This window comes from Carassius carassius, chromosome 26 (assembly GCF_963082965.1).
Source record: "Carassius carassius chromosome 26, fCarCar2.1, whole genome shotgun sequence".
Taxonomy (NCBI): Eukaryota; Metazoa; Chordata; class Actinopteri; order Cypriniformes; family Cyprinidae; genus Carassius; species Carassius carassius.
In genome coordinates, this window is record NC_081780.1 from 9365550 (window position 1) to 9385042 (window position 19493).

Below are 19493 nucleotides of genomic sequence, written 5' to 3' on the forward strand. Positions count from 1 at the left end.
TACAACGTGCACTGCTGTACTCAACGTCATTTTAAGTACTTTTATCTGGCAGGTCGGTGATAATATAACAAAATTGAATAGAACCGTTCGCTTTAGAGTGCCCTTGAAGTAATGCTAGGGTAGATGGTTACCACTTAGCGCTAGCTGTGAGCGATTTTGAGCGTGTGCTAGCATGTTAACAAAAGACTAAGAGAGAGACTGCTGGAAAGGAAGAGAGGGAGACAATTAGAGACAGAGGAAGCCAAGTACGACTTGGCACCGCCACGACAAGGCCGTCTTTGTGGCTGTGTCCGCTGGTGGGATCGTGCCCCTGATGGGAGTGTAAAATAACACAGCGATCCACATTCCAGACTATTGGCTGGCTAACTTGGCTTTGCTTGGCAGCTAGAAGAGCAAAAACAAGCATTTTAGACGGAGGAAGAGAACAAAATAAATGAACAGATGGTGAATAAACTACATGGACAACAGTATGTGGATGGTCCTTTCGAATTAAAGGGAGAGTTCATCCAAAAATTATTTACTTGCCTTAATCTCATTCCAAACCAAAATACATTTTCTTTGAAACTGTTTTATCTCACAAATTGCTAGTAAATTTCTCAAATAACTACACAGAAATGGGAAGTAATTAGGGTTGGGTGATGATTACAAATTTGGCATTGGATGATGTGTACAGTATAGTGAAACATTGCGATGGACGATGACATCAGCGGGGGAGAGCGGTGGGGGGAGGGGGGGTGGGATTGGACTATCAGCTCAACACTAGAAGTAACATGTCAAATTAAACACGAAAGTATGTGAAAAGATTGGAATAGCCTAGTATTTTCTATTGGAGTTGTTTTATTTAATGTATGACTGTGGTGAACCCAGAAAAACGATGTTGAGAAGTGATATGTTAGTATGTTTTTAAGTAGTTGAGGGGCCAAATACTCTAGTTAAGTCAACTTAAGTCAAATAACATTTTCAAAGGGCAAATTATTCGGCCAAGCCCTCATGAATGCACTTTAACCGTCATATTAATAGTTCTTGTACTTGGACAGTAGAACACGCAGTCAAAACCCTCATGCAACTACACTCATTAAGGGGGCTTAAAAAGCCAACATAAATTCCATAATAAATAACCCCCCCCCCCCCCAAAAAAAATAAAATAAATAAATAATCATAATTTTACATTAATTTGAAAAAAAAACAAAGTTCGGTATAATTTTTTTATAGTAATTGTTATTTTGGTTCCCAGCTGCAGGTATTGTAATAAGATATGAAACATTGCTACGAAAAAAAAAATTATATATTTTTTATTTTTTTTTACATAAGATTTCAGCATAATAACATTTATAAATGTTCTGAGTGAATGACTGAAATGTACCATATTACTATACTGAAAAAAAAAAACGAGTTAATACTGGAAGTTGTGTCAACAACTCTGAAACAACTAAACTAAGACATGAATGTTGTTTCCGTCACCACTGACTTCGACTAGACAAAACAGTAGGTGCACAAAATCAAGCATACAGCCAAACAAAACATTCACAGTAGAAATATGCAGTGTAATCCTGCAGTTAAAGAGTTAAAAGAGTGGAAGAAGAGTTTGTTGACTAGTTTAGGGGGTGAAGAGTTTTCTCAGAAGCGGTGAAGCAAGGAAAAGCTTCCTCTGTTATCTATCCCTCCTTCGCCATCCCTCTTTCTCCCCGTTTTCCCTCCAGCTATGGAGTTTACTGCAGAGATAACGTATCTTTTCCACTTGATAGGTTTCCTAATTGCTCTCACTTAAACACACAACCGGCAGCTCCATCCAGAACACATTGTATTAATAAATTACACTGGGGTTTAATTAGCCAAGACTCTAATGCCGCAGGCCAACACACACACACACACACACACACCTTATTAAGTGCGACTCCCAGAGTTTTTCTACAGAAAAGTCTACCTTTTGCACAGGATTGTGGGTAAAAGTCGATAACTTTACCAGGGCTGGCAGATTCAGAGGTCTTGAGAGAGATGGGGAAAGAGATAGAGAGAAAGAGAGAGAGAGAGAAAGTGATTATTACTTCTAAAGAGGGCTTTTGGGAGCTAATAATACAATAGAAATCTGTCAGAAAGATCACATAGGGGTCAATTCAATTTGCCCAGAGCTGAATTTATTTGTAAAAATCGCTGACTACTGATAGAATGACATACTGGGCAAATAAGCAGTGGATGTTTTGACATTATCAATATTAGCTGACAGACTTTACACAGTTGATTTTAAAAAAAGTAGCAGTTTCACCTGTGTCAGTCACACAAATCTGCCTAATCGATGGATATTAAACAATTTTTAAACTACACAGAAACATTTTTCAATCAGAAACTACTAGTAAATTTCACAAATATAATAAAGAGTTATTAAATTGTATACTTAAATTTTTAAGTATAAAAAAATAAATAATATTTTCCTATTAAATGTACTTAATCTTTTTCAATTGTAATTGTGTTTACAACAATGAAAAATATTTTTAGACATTAGACATACTACATTTAAAGTAAATAATAATAATAGCAATGTTTTAATTTAGCAATATTCTGTAAATCTTATTTGCTATGATTTCATGTATTTTAGCATTTATGTTTTTTTTATGTCCAATGCCAAAGCAGAGTAGGCTTATTGTAAAGCTAATATATATAATATTGTGTAACTGGAATATGCAATATTCTATGCATCTTATTTGCTGTGATTACATGCATTTATTTTAGCATTTATGTTTTTGTTATTTTTTTGTCCAATACCAATGCAGTGGCCGATATACTGTAAAGCTTATATATATTGCATAACTGAATAGTAAAAAAGATACAAAACATTGCTGCAATAAAATAATATTTTCCATAATATTTATAATTAAAATGATTTTTTTTTTCAATACTGAAATATATTAATATTTCTATACTAAAAAAGATCTATCCAGTTACATAAAAAGAAAAAGAAATGCAACAACATCTTGAATTAGTTCTGTCATGCAAACCTTGTGCTTTAATTAGGACTTTATTTAGTATTTTTATTAATTTTATTAAGATTTCCTCCTGGCTGCTCCTCATAATGTATATGTGGTTTCAGGTTTTCATATACTTGTGGGAACATCTAGGCCCCAAGATGTAATAAAAACCTGTTCCCCACTACACTGTGGCCTACTTTACCCTGAACTGCACCGCTTCGGTTGATCAGGTGGACTCTATGGATTATGGGGGATTAGATAACATTAAAGGGCAAATTATTCGGCCTAGCCCTCATGAATGGACTTTAGCCGTCATATTCATAGTTCTTGTACTTGGAGAGTAGAACATGCAGTCAAACCCGCCTGCCACTTCACTCATTACAGAGGGCTTAAAAAGCCAACATAATTACCATAATGAATAAACCCCAACAACCACAGCTGCAGGCATTAATACTTCATAAATCTGCTATGGCCACCCCACTGTATGACCCACTTAATGCCAAAGGGGCTTTATACAGGAAATCATACTAATAAGAAGTATTGTGGTCAGTTCTCACTCTCTAACATGCATCGCCGTTCCCAGCTAACCCTTTTCCTGCTGAGCTACTTCAGTTTGACTGAACACCCTGAGCATATTCAGTTCTGGAAGATGGGTTTACTTTCTATTATTGACTGCAACATATCACTAAGTTCAGAGAGCATTTACTGAAAAAGCTAACAAAAACTAACCTCCTAAACAACAAGGCTCCATAATAAAGATGAGCCAGGTTTTGAGACAGCAGACAGACTAGTTCCTGTCCATCATACGCATGATGATCCTGTGCATGTGTGTTTTTTTATGATTTGCAAGCTTAAACCTCTGGACTTCTATGATATATTGAATGTGCTGTTGTGAATTATGCTGATTTAAATGTGTCACCAAGTTAATGTATGTAGCTGGCTAATATAAATGGGGATTTGCTAAAATTGCAAGAATGACTTGTGATAGTCTTGGGAGCATCAGTTAGAAAGAGATGAAAAATTATAAACAAATCGGTAATGTTCTGCAGCGTATGCCTTCGTTTTTCATCACTTAGGCTACTCAGTGTAAAAAAAGATAAATATAATTATTTACAAGTTACACAACATCGAATATTTACATTATGTTAAATGTAAAGTAATACACAAACTTTTTTTTACTTTACATTAATTATTTTTATTATTATTATTATTATTTAAAACTATATATTTTTATTTTATTTTATTTATAGATCATTTATATCTCTTTTCTGACACAAACATATGTTGTTGAAACAAAAATCTAATGCCTCAACTAGGTCAGTAAAAATAAATGATTGATCAATAGATTGATTGGTTTATTTATTGATTGATGCTATTGAACTATTATTGTGCTTCAGAAGAACCAATGACATATAATAAATCATTTGTCCTCAAAGGAGTGCTGAAACAAAAACATAATACATCACAATGGGGGTTTTCCATTGATTTCTATTGTTTTTATGCCATGTTAATGATGTTTTCTATTCTCTATCCCTAAATTTAACTCTCACTGTACCCTTGTTGCATTTTTGCATTTTAAATTAAAATACTTACTGTTTATGAAGCTGTTTTCCTCATGGGACCACATAATGTAGTTGATTTGAGGTTATACTATCCTTGTGGGGCCATTTGTTCCTCTCCGCGTAGGCAAAAGCTGACCCTCACACACCTTAATCAGTCAGCTCTACATACTCGGAGCGCTGATTCTGATTTTGAAGTGGTTCATAATTGGACCAGCAAAAACCACCCACGAGCACATTCACCACAGCATTATGAAGAGCCTTTCCGAATCCCTTTTAAAACAAGCGATGAGCATTCACTGAGAGTGTGTTTGCCCATGTATAAAACAAACAGTGCATGATTGATGTTGAGCAGTATTAGGAAGATGTTTGCTGATTTATGGTCCTCTAAAAGGTGAATGTGCCACATTATAAATGCAATACCAATTACAGCATTTAGATGCCAGCATCTGTGTTTTGAAAGATGTGTGTGAGTGTTGCAGTGCAGGCAATATTTTAACTAGTAGACAGTAAACAGACCACAACTTTTCTGTTAGCACTCACTTTCTTATGCAATCCCCATATTCACTGCAGAAACACACGTTTTCTATCAGGGAGCTAACTATTGACAGCTATTGCAAAAGCATACAAAGGTTTTTTTTCCCCCTTAACATACTGAAAACTTCAAGCACGTGTTTTTTTTTACATTTACATGTTAAAAATGTTAAATTATTAATTTATTTGATCTTTTATTAACTTGTTTTTTTTCTGTTAGTAAGTTTTGTATTGGGTTTGGAACCGATTGATCTGGACCTCACTTATGAGTTGACGGTAGACATTGACTTCCATAATAGTTTTTTTTTTCCCCCATACTACTGAAGTCTATGGATACCGTCAACAGCTTGGTTATCAATATTCTTCAAAATACATTATATTGTGCTCAAAAAAACTTATACAGGTTTGAAACAACCTGAGGTTTTGAGACACAAAATAAGACACAAAAGAGCTGAAAAAAGTAAATAAAAAGCATGGTCCTGAACTATTTCATGCAGGTAAAAAACCAGATGAATGCACACACACACAAGATTCGTTCCTGGAAACTTCTGAAGACCCATGCCACTGTATCAAGACGCATACACGCTCTTCCAGAATGACACACACGTTTCATCATCCAGAGAGCACATTGCTCTTTTCAATCTCCCAATGTGCACTTGTTCTCTGTCTATCTGTCCATCTTGCATTAAGTCTTTCAGACTATGTGTCTGTATCTTTTCTGTGTCTCTGTTTTATGCCCTCCAGTGCTCCTCTGAACTGTAAGGGGAACAACAAAAGCTGAAATTAAAACTGTATCAAAGGGTATTTCATTCGTTCATACTCCTACAATAACAAAGCAGGAGATTGGTTTTGTGGAAGCAGCAGGTCGATGCATGTGGCTTTAAGGGCTTGGTTCTGATTATTCAAGAAAAAGTCACTTATAGAAAAGCAGTTGTGTACACAGTGACCGTTATGTGGGTGTTTTTGTGAATGTTTGGAAAAGCACAACCGATTTAGATGGAGAGATTTTGAAGTTATCAGCCAGACAAACGATTGAGTGTTGCTTAGAACTTTATTCTTTTTGTAATAACATTGTGGGGTTGAGTGGCCAGGGAGTCTAGGAATTAAACAATACGCTCTTAAGGCACTCATTTTATACTTGAGCAAGATAAGCAGACGCTTGTATGAGATGCAATTTCTTAATTTATGACTCGATCATGAATGGTTCAGAGAAGAACCGGTTCAGCCAGCAGGATGGATTACACAATCAGAGAAACTGACATGTTTAGAACAGGAATGCAGAGTTGCGTTTTGTTTTTTGTGTGTGCATTTGAATATGTATACGTGTTTGAAAATTTAATAATTTCTGTTAGAAGAGAGCGAGAGAGAGAGAGAGAGTTGTGTGGTAGTCCTAGTTTATAAGAAAACACATCAACATAATTAAAAATATTAAACCGTAATCTATGACATGTCACAAACTTTGAGATCAAAGAGATTGAACAGAGAAACAAAGTAAAAGTAAAACAGAACCTTATAAAACAGGAAATTTGAATAGGCTAAATTATAATAGATTTTATATTAATTAATTACCACCTTTCACTGTTTGACTATATAATATAATATAACATAACACAACATAATAGGAGTTAAAACAGAATACCATTTATAAAAATACTTTAAATAGTTTAAGACCCAAATATGCAAATTTCAGATAAGGGTTTATATTCAAGTAACTTACCAATAAATCCAAACTGTGACTTAGGATGCGATTTTAAATGCTTTCTCTCAAGATTTGTCGATCAAAACAACTCATTATGACAGTTCATATCTGCACTGCACAAAAACTTCTTTCTTTGTGAATTCAGACTTCATGATTTATTTACCCTGTAGTACAAAGGGTTAATGAAATGCAACCCAAATGTAACCATTTTTCAAAACACAGCTTTCACTATTTGACTAGCTTGACCACCTTAGGCTGGTATGACCTGGTTTTTCCAGCATTTCCCTTTCACACACTTCTAAGCAGAAAGGAGGAAAATCAGCTTTGGCTTCCCAAGTGTGGATGAGTCAATGTGATTTAGACACAAAACCAAGTAAAATTACCCATGCCAGCTTTTCTCTTCAATAAAATAACCACACGCATCTCCAAAGAGCTGGCCAGAACCCACACGCCATATTAAATCAGTAATATTATCTGCTAAATTTAGCTGTAACTGTAAAAGGCAAGTGGTTATTTTCCTTTGAGCCATTGTGTGGTTTAAGCTGGTGTGAGTAGGCTAATCGCTAATGCTAGCTCATGTGATGAGTCAAGGGGGAAATCTCTAATCTGTATTGCAATACACATTCTTTTCAAATTCCCCAAACGAATGGAAGGAATAATGCTGTGTTCCATTCAAATCGGCAAATGCAATATTCCTATTTGACATCTACCACACAGCATTCATTTGTACAATACATGAGAGATGTGTAATAAAACAAAATGGCAAATTCTAGCACTTGCTCTGCAGGTGTACAATTACCCAATGTGAAGGTTCATTTAAAGTTTTTTTTTTTTTTTTTTTTTTTTAAACACACCGGTGTTTCAATTTGTTTTCTAAATAGGATTTAAATGTATTTACTTTTTGATGTTTTTTATTTTTAATCTGCTTAAAAGTGCATATTTAGCTCCCTGAGTGCTGCCATGTTTGCTTAATGGCATATAACCACGTCTAAATCAATGTATGATTCCATCCAAATTCCCATGATGGAATTCTAAGGAATTTCAAACTTCAAACAAGAAGCTGGTAATTGCGACTTTATGATGTGAAAAGAACCCAGCATAAGCAACAAACATGTTAACAGAGAGGACCAAAAAAAGAGTTTGCATTCCAAATATTTCAGTAATTTTGAGCCAGATAAGCTAGAGATAATGAGAAAGCTAGTTTGAGAGTCACAATTGCCTGCTTTATGGTCTAAACACCCTGCTGCTGATCCATACAGCAGATATAAGAAAGCAGGGCATTTTCAAGCTGCCTGGAGCTCTGTACCGGCTGCGTGGGATTCTGTTCTGGCTGCAATGCTCTGATAATTTCTTAATAGGCTGTTGAGAAACCAATTCAGCTTATGGGGAATAATGCAGAAACAACTTCACAAAAAGAGAGAGGAGAGAGAGAGAGAGAGCGAAACACTTTAGAGACAGGTACAGAGACCTGTGACTCATTGCACCAGAGATTAGGGGTTGATGACTGCAGTGAAGTTCAAACTGGTGGTGGCAGCAATCTCCATTAGATTACAATTACTATAATCAGCATGTGTGCATATTGGTCTGCCTCCAAACACTCACGCACTTACACAGCCCGCAAGTTTCAACCGCTGAGAAATCTGGCCTGTGATCTCATCAGCAATGAAAACACATGCATGCAGAGTCACCCTCTGGTTTTGACCTTTGGGTTTACGTTATGATATTACGCTTCAAATATGAAGCATTATAGAAATGAAAATTGAGTATGGATTTAATTTAATTAAAAGCATAACATGAACACTCCTGGCATGTGATCACAGCCACACAGAGCATCAATGAATTAAAAAGATGCTATGATTTAAAGTAACCTCAGGAAGCAGGTGGACGGTTTAACACACACAGCCTGCAGCACACAGAGAGCAGCATCATTTTTTAATAGACTGTCAGAAGAAGTGAGGGAGGTTACACTGGCTTGCTCTTTCTCCTCCTACTGCTATTTCAGAGAGAGATTTCACAATTTCGGATTTGTAAAAACTTGTGTGTCAGTGTTAATGGGGATTTGAAAGTTTGATAAGGGCAAAAAAAGTGAGGAATATATTATATTATATTATATTATATTATAGCCCATATACAACAACCTAAGTGAAAAGTTGAAGTGAAAAATGTATAATGAATTTCAAAACTGTATTTGCAGTAACCCCCTTTGCTTTAATGACAGCTTGCAGTCGAGTACTCAGACATCTGTCAAAGCTCCGGAAATGATGACTAGCAGAATAACTGTACTTCTGTCAAGTAAGCGAAAGGATCCGTCTTCTTCTGGTTCTGCTCTCATAACTTTTTCTTTTAATATATCTGACAAAGTGCCTGAAATCACACTCTCTTTGCCAGGCTAAGAAAATCATTTCTAAAGAAACAATATTTCATTCCAGAGAAGAAGAGACAGAATAAGAGCGTGTACAAGAGAGATTTGTCCTCCCTTCTGCAGTTTTGACTTTGCATCCAGTGGAAATAAACAGAGGAGGGAAGATGCATGTCTGAGATAGGAGGAGGAAGAGGATGGTCAAGTAAGAAGAATCAATACTCTGTCAGAGCTGAAACTCCTCAGCGGGCGACTTGGGACATGGCCAGCCTCACCGTATCTGACAGCTAATTGTTTCTCAGGAGATTCCAGAAAGACATTGTCACAGTGAGGGAACACAACCGTATTATCATCAAAATACCAAGTGACATAGTGAAAGGTCAACAGAATCGTTATGTGTCATACCTGTCTGTGTCTGTCAAAGACAGAGGAAAAAGGGGAGATGGGGGAAGAGCACTTGTCATGACACCAAGACCTGATGTGACCTTGAGTCAGAAAAAAAAAAAAAAAATCCTCAAGCAAGGAAGAATTTTACAAGTCAATTAAAACCTCATTTTGAGGCCAAAGCCTGTGTCAAAACAGCTAACGGAGGCCTGCCGATTTGCTTTGCTCAGTGCTCTCTTTTATCGACCCACTTGTAGACAGACAAGAGGCTGTTTACTCATAGAAGTCATATGGCCTGAAAGGATATCATACATTAGCAAATTATTTAAAATATAATAAATGGTGCTTGCTGGTGAAAAACTCACTCCAATGAATCAAAAGTGTTGCTAAGTGGCTTTTAATGTGTTCTAAGTGCTTTTTAACATGTTTCAGTTATGTCATCTGCCACTTTAAATGCTCAAGCCATTTTAAAGTCAAGTACAGATGAAGTCAAAAGTATAAATACACCTTGCAGAATCTGCAAAATGTTAATTATTTTACCAAAATGAGGAATTGTACAAAATGCATGTTATTGTTTATTTAGTACTGACTGGAATAAGATATTTCACATAAAAGATGCACAAATGTATATATATAGTCCACAAGAGAAAAAAATAACCTTCATACTGTGTTGCTACCTGAATGATCCACAGCTGTGTTTTTTGTTTTGTTTTGTTTTGTTTTTTAGTTTAGTTGTTCATGAGTTCCTTGTTTGTCCCTGAACAGTTAAATTGTCTGCTGTTCTTCAGAAAAATCCTTCAGGTCCCACAAAATGGTTTTCCATTATTTTTGTGTATATTTGAACTCTCTCCAACAATGACTGTTTGATTTTTAGATCCATCTTTTCACACTGAGCACAACTAAGGGACTCATACGCAACTATTACAGAAGATTCAAACAATCGCTGATGCTCCAGAAGGAAACACAATGCATTAAGATCAGGGTAAATTTGACAAATTTTGTCTTCTGGGAAACAAGTACCTTTTGTAGCTACTGAAGGGCAGTACTAAATTAAAAATATTTTATTTAGGTAAAATAAGAAAATTTTCACCCCCAGCTTTTTATCATCCTGTGAAAGTGAAACCTGGCGTAGCCTCAGGCTATGAAAATGTTCCCCTAAATGCAGCATATATTGGAAGTATAATTCATGTCTGTAGCACAAAAAGTGCAGGATATATTTCATATTGAAGTTTAATACTAAGGGTTTGGGGTAACGCTTGCTAAATGCATGCCAATGTGTAAAAATGATTTCCAAATTTTAAAATGAGAGGATCAAAACTGGTATATTTGTTGTGGTAAATCCACTAGGATCAAAGATGACTGAGGCTTCCACTGTGAATATGTTTTACCGAGCAAATGCTCAGACAGAAACCAGCTCTAATTCATTTACCCGTTCATCGCCCTTCACTTATTCACCGCACTCTCACTCGCTCTCCCTCCAATCTTTCCGTCAGCTCCTCTGTGTCAAATTACCCCTGCCAGGCATGACGAGATTTTGATGCTCTCCCTCCGTTTGGTGCACTGAAAGCTTTAAATCGAACTATGATGCAGGATCGACTCCAGAGCCAAATACAGGTCTGAAAAACTTCATGGAGGCTGAACTCAGATCAGAAAGCAAAGAGTATTACTTTCTGTCAGGATCTCAAGGAAAACAACTTCCCCTCTCCATCCAAAACCAGTGAAGTGCTTCATCTCCTCCGCTGGCGTGCCGTGTCATGGCCTCTATGCTAGATCATGGATCATGGGATAGATTACAGCAGTGCAGACTTCTGGGATAGATCACAACTATTACTGCTTGAGAGAGCAAATATATCCATCAAACTAGAAACTCTCACTCTGCTCCAAAACCTAGAGCTGCCTACTGCAGCACCATTTTAAGGCATCAACTTTTCAAGCTGTTCCAAAAGATAGAGATGTTAATTAAGATGCCTCCTAAGATACCTTGTTTTAGCCAGATGTAGATATGTAGAGTCAGAATGTCAATTAAAAAATAATAAATAAAGTTGTATTTCATTTAGACATGTACTGATTAAAACTGTTCAAGTAATTAAAAGTGTTAAATAGTACCTTATATCTGTGTATTCTACACATTGTTATGCTGTTAGCTTAGCAAAATGCTAACAGCAAACTCAACTGCAACCAACTCTCCTGTGATGAGGAGGCAAACAAGTTGCTGCCTATGTACAGTGTTGTAAATCAGTCATGTATGAGGATCTATTTAAGTTAGGATGCTGTCTATGTGATCTGGAAGAGGTGCTAGTGAGACCAGCAGGGGGTGCTCACCCTGTGGTCTGTGTGGGTCCTAGCGCCCCAGTGTAGTGATGGGGACACTATACTGTCAACAAGCACCGTCCTTCGGATGAGACGTTAAACCGAGGTCCTGACTCTCTGTGGTCATTAAAAAATCCCAGGATGTCTTTCGAAAAGAGTAGAGGTGTGACCTCGGCATCCTGGCTAAATTCGCCCATTGGCCTCTGACCATCATGGCCTCCTAACAATCCCCATATCTGCTGATTGGCTTCATCACTCTTTCTCCTCTCCACCAGTAAGCTGGTGTGTGGTGGGCGTTCTGGCGCACTATGGCTGCCGTCGCATCATCCAGGTGGATGCTGCACACTGGTGGTGGATGAGGAGATACCCCCAGACTATGTAAAGCGCTTTGAGTGCCTAGAAAAGCGCTATATAAATGTAATGAATTATTATTATTATTATTATTATTATGTAGAGGATAAATCTGTTGACGAAAAGAGCTTCTGAAAAGCGGGTAGCATGCGTCTTTCCTGATACCATCTTGGTTTGGATCTATGACCAGGGTTTGGGTCTATTTCTTGCAAACTGCTAGTTTTCTCTCTGTCCCCTTCGCTCTGGCTTCCCTCTCTCACAGATTATGAACTGGGGGGAGGACAGGTGAGACCGCCCATAATTCTTCCACAGCAGAGGGTCGATAATTTCAGGAAGGGGCAATATATCTGACTGTGTCCGTTATTATTACACAAGGGTCGTAATTCTCCAGCTCTGCAGAGTTTCACTTTATCAGAGTCACTTGGCTAAACTATGACTTCCAACAATGCAACTGAGCCCCTAACAAATAGGGAGTGCTGGCAAAAATGCATACTCGCAAACGGTACAAGATTTTTGCCACATCTGCTAATGGCAAATGAGAAGACTTTGAGTCCATAGATATTTCTTTATAGTCATAAAACTGTACTTTGCATTGTTTGGAAATAAAATTAAATAAAGCTAATAAAATAAATATTAATGAAGGTGTGTCATTAATGTGTAAAAATATATTCAATAAAGAGAAATGTAAATAAACATGAATATACACATGGATACATATACATATTTAACAAATTTGTAAATAAATGAATAAAAAAACAAATATAAATATAAATAAAGTAAACAAAGAAATCCAATTAAACAAAACTTAATGAATATATAAGTAAAAAGTGGACAAGTATAATATAACACACTAATAAATGAATATAAATCATTACATAAAGTAAATAAAGAAACATGTAAAGAAATACATAGTATAAAGTGGATAAAAATATAGCAAAATAAGAAAAGTATATAAATAAAATAGTAAATAAGTAAATGTAAATAAACAAATACCTATTTAAAAGCAAAAGTAAACAAATATAAATATATAATTAAAATAAATAAATAAGTAAATAAAACAAAGTATATAAATAAATCAGTAGTAATTACAAATAGGTATAAAGAGATAAAATACATATGTAATTAAACACACTAGTATAAACAAATAGTAAATAAGAAAACAAATGTGTAAGTAAATGAATACAAAATCAATTTAAAGTAAATAAGTAAATTATAAAAAGAAGTAAACAGGTAAATAATGTATACAATTAATACATTTAAATAAGTACGTAAATAAGCATGAATAAATAAATACAAGCCAATTAGTTGTACTTTTTCACCAAAGGGATATTTTGACTCATCTTGAGAGTTAATTTTGAATCCTGCTCATACACATGCAAAGCACAGGAGTGTATGGCAATGCTCCAAGCACAACACACCAGTCACCGCGTCTCCATCACATCCTGAGTGTGTTTGTGTGAAACTGGGGTGTAAATCATCGGTAGTCTCGCAGCACTTAAGTTAACTTAATGTAAATTTGTTATTACTTGCCCTCTGGGCTCCAAAATCTCTTCAAAAAGTGGACTTCTGCTCAAACAGAGTTCCCTGACATTTAAACTCCAAGAGGGGCCCCGAAGACCTTACATTCAACACGGCTGTTTGAATAAACCATTAAAACTAATAACGACAAGACCTACAGCAAATAAGCATGTTGGACAGGAGGTGACGGTGGTTTGACCTCTCTGTAAAATGATGTATGGCCTGGTGGCTGACGAGAAGTAATCACACAGACCCACATTGTTTCTCTACTCTTAGACAGGCACAAATACATGAGTGCACACTAAAATCTTTGAGTCTCCAGAGGCACTTCACAAACAGTCCTCATCCAAATCTAGAGGCGAATGGAGACATGTTGGAAATAATCACTTGTTCTTTATCATACGTCAGCAAGAGGATTGATATTCAAAACGCACTGTAAGCTGTTAAACATTCATCAAGACGGGGCAGATTGAAGCTTCTTAGCCTGTAGTTTGTGCTACACAAATATACAGGTTTTTTTTTCCCCTGGCCATCTGAATGATAATTGTATGCTAATTAGCTAGACCATAAATACTACATTTACAATTAGATTTACAAACACTGCGCCTGATTAATAAACAATGAGCAGAACAAATTTTTGCATAAACTGCTCAAGGCTTTTTGGCCCACTGAATTTTATATATTTTTTTGTCTATATTAGAAGGTGCAATTGGAATAGAATAATGTTATATTTACAGAAACATTCTACTAAGGCTTAAGAACACTTCCTCTGTCTGCCATTGGTTGTAAAACAATAATAATATTAATTTAATGCTTCAATGCTAAACAACAAGATATACAGAAATTATATTGCGATTCATCTTGTATTATAAATATTTTAAATTGGTCTATTTATAATCAGATTGATCAGATAAAGGGGGAAAAATAGTTTTGAAAGAAATTATTTTATTCAGCAATGACAAATTAAATTGAAAAAGTGATATTTATGAATCTGCGAAAAAAACGCTGAAGTAATAATTTACTAATGGCTGCTGAAAATTCAGTTTTGCTGTAACAGGAGTAAATGGCTAAATGATTTTGATCAAATAAATGCAGCCTTGGACTTCTTTCAAAACATTTTGAAACATTTTTTAAGCTACTACTAGAAAACTTCTGATTCAGCTACTTTTGATTCATCTCAGTCACATCAATACCACTGACAGTACAAAACGATTTTACGCCTCAGGAAATGGCCTGAAGCGACAAGTTTATCTCTATGTAAAGGTGAAAGTTTAGCTGGTGAACATACATTACTAAAACCTTCCAGCATTGCAAAAGACAGAATATACACACAATATCGCACGCTTCCTGGGTGTAATCACCTACTGAGAAACAAACGCGTACACACACTTATTATCATAGTGACGTGACTGACTTGAGCTATTAATCACTGTCAGCGACTGAGGCAAAATCCGCATTGAGGCTTTATGAAAAATGGTTTGCGATAGCAGAGCAGCATTTACCAAGGTCTCGCTCTCTCTTTATGTATGTGAAGCTAATACTTTCTTTCTGTAATAGGAGCTCAGTGTCCACCGTTCCTGCTTAATAACCGGCAAAAAGAAAAACTAGGTGTCGGGATCTCATAGCAAAATCAAGAGCAGCTCGTAATCTGCTTCGCAATCAGAATTTTCTCACCACCTCATGAAAAAAACCAGACTGCCTCAGGCTTCAATATAAATGCAATAAGGTGAGGGTGGAAAGACAGAGTGTGTTTAGAGTACTGAAAGCGCCTGCATTTTTTCCTGTGGTTGGAGGGTCTGGTTTCATGTTTCATTGACCTTCTTTGTATAAAAAGCATGGATCCAATCCTTTATTGAAGGACAGCAGAGACCGAAGCAGCCAATAGCAGACGTGAGTCAAGGGCAGGAGATCAGGGAGTGGCGAGAGAAACCTTCAAGACAATTTCGAGAGAGATTACCGCTCTCAGGCGCCTTCTCTACTACTTAGTTTGATTCTCAGATTGTGAAGTAGAGAAAGGAAAAGCTATTTATTTTATTAAATTACTCCTTTTTTCCACTACACCTCAAGAGGAATGTGGAAATCTACATTTTCATAATCAACTTGGTGGTGAGTTTTCTGAACAATTACTTGACAAGCCCTAAAAAATTAAACCATGATGAGATCCGACATGCTTATTTCTACAGAATGTGCATAGGATGCATTGTTTCAAAAACAGAGCAAATGATCAGAATGGATCTACACTACCGTTCAGTTTGGGGTCTGTGATTGGGGTCTGTTTTGAAATTCATTCCTGAAGGTGATGAATGTGTTAAAGTGCTTTCTGGATGGACGCAGCAGTGATGCTTTAAACTTCACTGTGAGCGTTTACACCACTGACAGTCTAACAGCGTGCTAAAGCGCATCTGTCAGCATGCCAAACCCTCTTCTGAAAACTTGCACCTTGGTATTCATCCCTTTAAAAGCACAAAACAGTAAAGCTAAGACCAAAATTAATGTAGATGAAAATGTAGATTAACTTGCCTATCCCCAATCCTTACTGCCAAACACAGTCCTACATCTCCTTATTCACCACTTACTTTTCACTTTCTCCCTCTCTCTGCCCTCCTCCGCCTCTTTTGTGTCCTCTGATCCTCTTGAGTGCTCCTGCAGAAACACTACAATAAAGAAAGAAAGAACAAAGGGCATTATTACATTAAATGGACGGAGAAGCGCACACAAAAAAAAAACCAATGAGCACATTCCCGATTCTGTGCCAGGCACTCAGATGAGGCTAAAGTCAATTATGCCTCGGCTTAGCCCATTCTGTAACCTGATTCAATTATTTAAATGCTAAATTTGCAATGAAACCTATGAGAGAATTAAAAGGGCATAGTTTGGACCACAATAGACTTTAAACTGCTGAATACTGACATAAAACTGAGCACGGTAAAGTACTGAGTCAATGAGTGAGCAATACAGGAGGAATGATGACGATGATGACTTGTCTGGGTTACTTTGAATACCTGTGAATGTGTGTGTATGTGTGTTGAATCACATGCAGGAGGAACTTTTATTGGACATGGCCTATTTTTTCTAACAGTGGGTGTTGTAGACAGAAAAGAACAATAGAGACGGGCTTTGCCAAAGTGAGTCAAATAAAGCTCACAGTATAACCAAAATGAGGTAGAATTGGGGATGTCAAAAGCCAAGAAACCAAGTCGATACTAAAAGAAGAATTATTGGAATCAATTTGGAACCAGACTCACTGTGGTCAAGCCATCGGTGAGGAAAAGATTGGTGTTACGAAAATTACAGTAATCAACAGCAAGAGCAGAACAGCCGGATTTAACCTAGAGAGAATGTGGTTTAACAGCTGAACAACGTGATGAGGGCAAACGACAGACATGTTTCATTAGTGCTAACGTCACAGATGATGAGTCCCTCAAGAGTCCTTCCATGCATAAGCGGAAGAGCATTTATCCGTGTATGCGGACTCACACACCTGTCTCTCTTCTCTCAGAGTGATCATTGTGTTAATAAGATGAGCTCACATACACCAACTCCTCTGAATCTGTGACAATGATCTGAATGAAATACCAGTAATCTAAGTACAGTACAATGTCTAATATTATTATTACTATTATTATTTTATTTTTTTAAACAGCAGACAACATTTAATTGCCACCCAGTTTCTATTATATCATCTTGGTAATAAAAAATACTATGCCATTGGGGAAATATACTTTCTTTGTGAAATGTAATTAGAATGTTTTGTGTTTTTGCAGTAATGGGAAAAACAGGGAGAAAAAAAAACTTAAAAGAGAACAGAGATAATAATATTATTAATAATAATAATAATAGCAATTATATATTTATATAGAATATATTTTAAAATGCTTATAATCTTATTTCAGACTTTTTATGGATTGCATGATTGCACATTATTCAATAAATGGCAGTAAATTATTCATAATTTATCGATTCTCCCTAATTCAGCTTTTTCTCTTCAAAGAAAAATAATAATGTTTAGTTTCCAAAAATCCTTTGTGTGTCATACCATTTAGCTTTGACTATATTCACAATATAGAATGGTCATGTAAATGTCATGTTAAAAATTTTCCAATCCAGGCTTCTGAATTTGGGTAAAAGGGCAATGGTAGGTTGAAAACAAGTAAAAAAAACAAATATATATACAGTACAGACCAAAAGTTTGGAAACATTACTATTTTTAATGTTTAAAGTATAATAAATTTAAAAACAATTATTTTAAATTGTAATAATATATCACAATATTACATTTTTTTCTGTATTTTTGATCAAATAAATGCAGGCTTGATGAGCAGAAGAAACTTCTTTCAAAAACATTAAAAATAGTAATGTTTCCAAACTTTTGGTCTGTACTGTATATATATATATATATATATATATATATATATATATATATATATATATATATATATAGACCAAAAGTTTTAATGTTTTTGAAAGAAGTTTCTTCTATATATATATATATATATATATATGTTATGTTATCATTTACTCAACCTCAAGTTCCAAAACGGAGTTTCTTTCTTTCGTTGAACAGAAAATAAAGTATTTTAAAGAAATGTGGTAACCAAAGTACTGATGTAAAAATGTGAGTAATGTGAGTGAGTAAATGATGACAGAATTTTCATTTGTGTGAAATACAGTATCCCTTTAATATTTATATTATTTAATTTCACTAGAACATCCACTCATTTCTATTCTCATTTCATTTCGCTGTTAATAATGTATAATCTGTGTCTGCCAACATCCTCCCATCAGAATGTGTGTGTGTCCATTCATTCTGATGTCTTCCACATATGCTGAGGTTGCCCTGGGCTGTTTGATGATTTCAGAGGCCCGGTGTCAGGGGTCAAAGGGATTTGGGTGTGGGCAGAAGGGGCTTTGAACGTCATGCTACATTCACTGCTGCCCCAATGTATGTTCTCCTTCACTGAGTTCAGTGCGTATATGTTGCCATTCACCATCATTTTTGGCTCCTTTGTGGACTGAGCAATGAGAAACAGATGTGTGTAGTCGTGTTTCTGAATTCTGATCCCTTTCTGTCGCTTTCCTCCTCAATCACACACACCCACAAACATGCACGTACAGGTTCATGGCCAAAAGGCAAGTCATTCTTTTTCTCTACAAGCCAATCTGCATGATATGATCCATTCATGTAGACAAAACACACAAAAACTTCTATCAACAAACTACACAAAGTCCAAAAAGGGGCTTTCCATAAACACAGCGTTGAGGCATTTAGGAGCCAGCGAGCCAGAAAAAAAGCCTCTGTGAGGAACAAAGGCTGTCCGTAATCAGAGCTTTTAGGAGTAAGTTGTCCAAAACATTCAGAATTTTGTTCAAAACTCGGGAGGCGTGACGTGCCAGAACCCGACCGTTCCTAAAAATATTTCCCATAAGGAAGTGAAGGGCTGTTTCAGTAATCTGTCCCACAGCTAGAGTTGGTCTGCTCCTGGTGCACAACACAGCAGTGAAAAACCCACCAAAAAACTGGCAAAAACTTCAAAACCTGCAGTTACCACTCATTAAACACACACACACCGCAACTGAGCAGCGCTGACTGACAGATGAAAGAAACGTCAGGGTCGGAAGTTAAAAATGCAGATCCTTTGCTGGCATTCCCTCATCCAAGCATCAATCCAATCAGATCCAGAGGGAGGAGGATGGTGAATTGTGCTGAATGAGGGTGAGCATGATGTGATGTCAGGAAAGATCTTCAGCCAGGATGGGCTCGGAGACTCGGCTGGGAAAGTTTATGGCTGGAAGTTATGAAGAAGCCATGCATACAT

At 36.3% G+C, this 19493-nt stretch overlaps 1 protein-coding gene across 3 annotated transcripts in view; it reads right to left on the bottom strand.

The window, feature by feature from the left end:
• The window catches only part of plxnb2a.1 (plexin b2a, tandem duplicate 1), a 97872-nt gene that overhangs the window by 31373 nt on the left and 47006 nt on the right, over positions 1-19493 (bottom strand). For 2 of the 3 annotated variants that reach the window (XR_009423981.1, XM_059511065.1), the window contains exon 2: positions 16254-16331. The gene's annotated coding sequence lies outside the window, so the exon portion shown is untranslated. Of the gene's footprint in view, positions 1-9519; positions 9595-16253; positions 16332-19493 lie in introns of those variants that run through there. The other variant, XM_059511066.1, reaches the window with a different exon arrangement.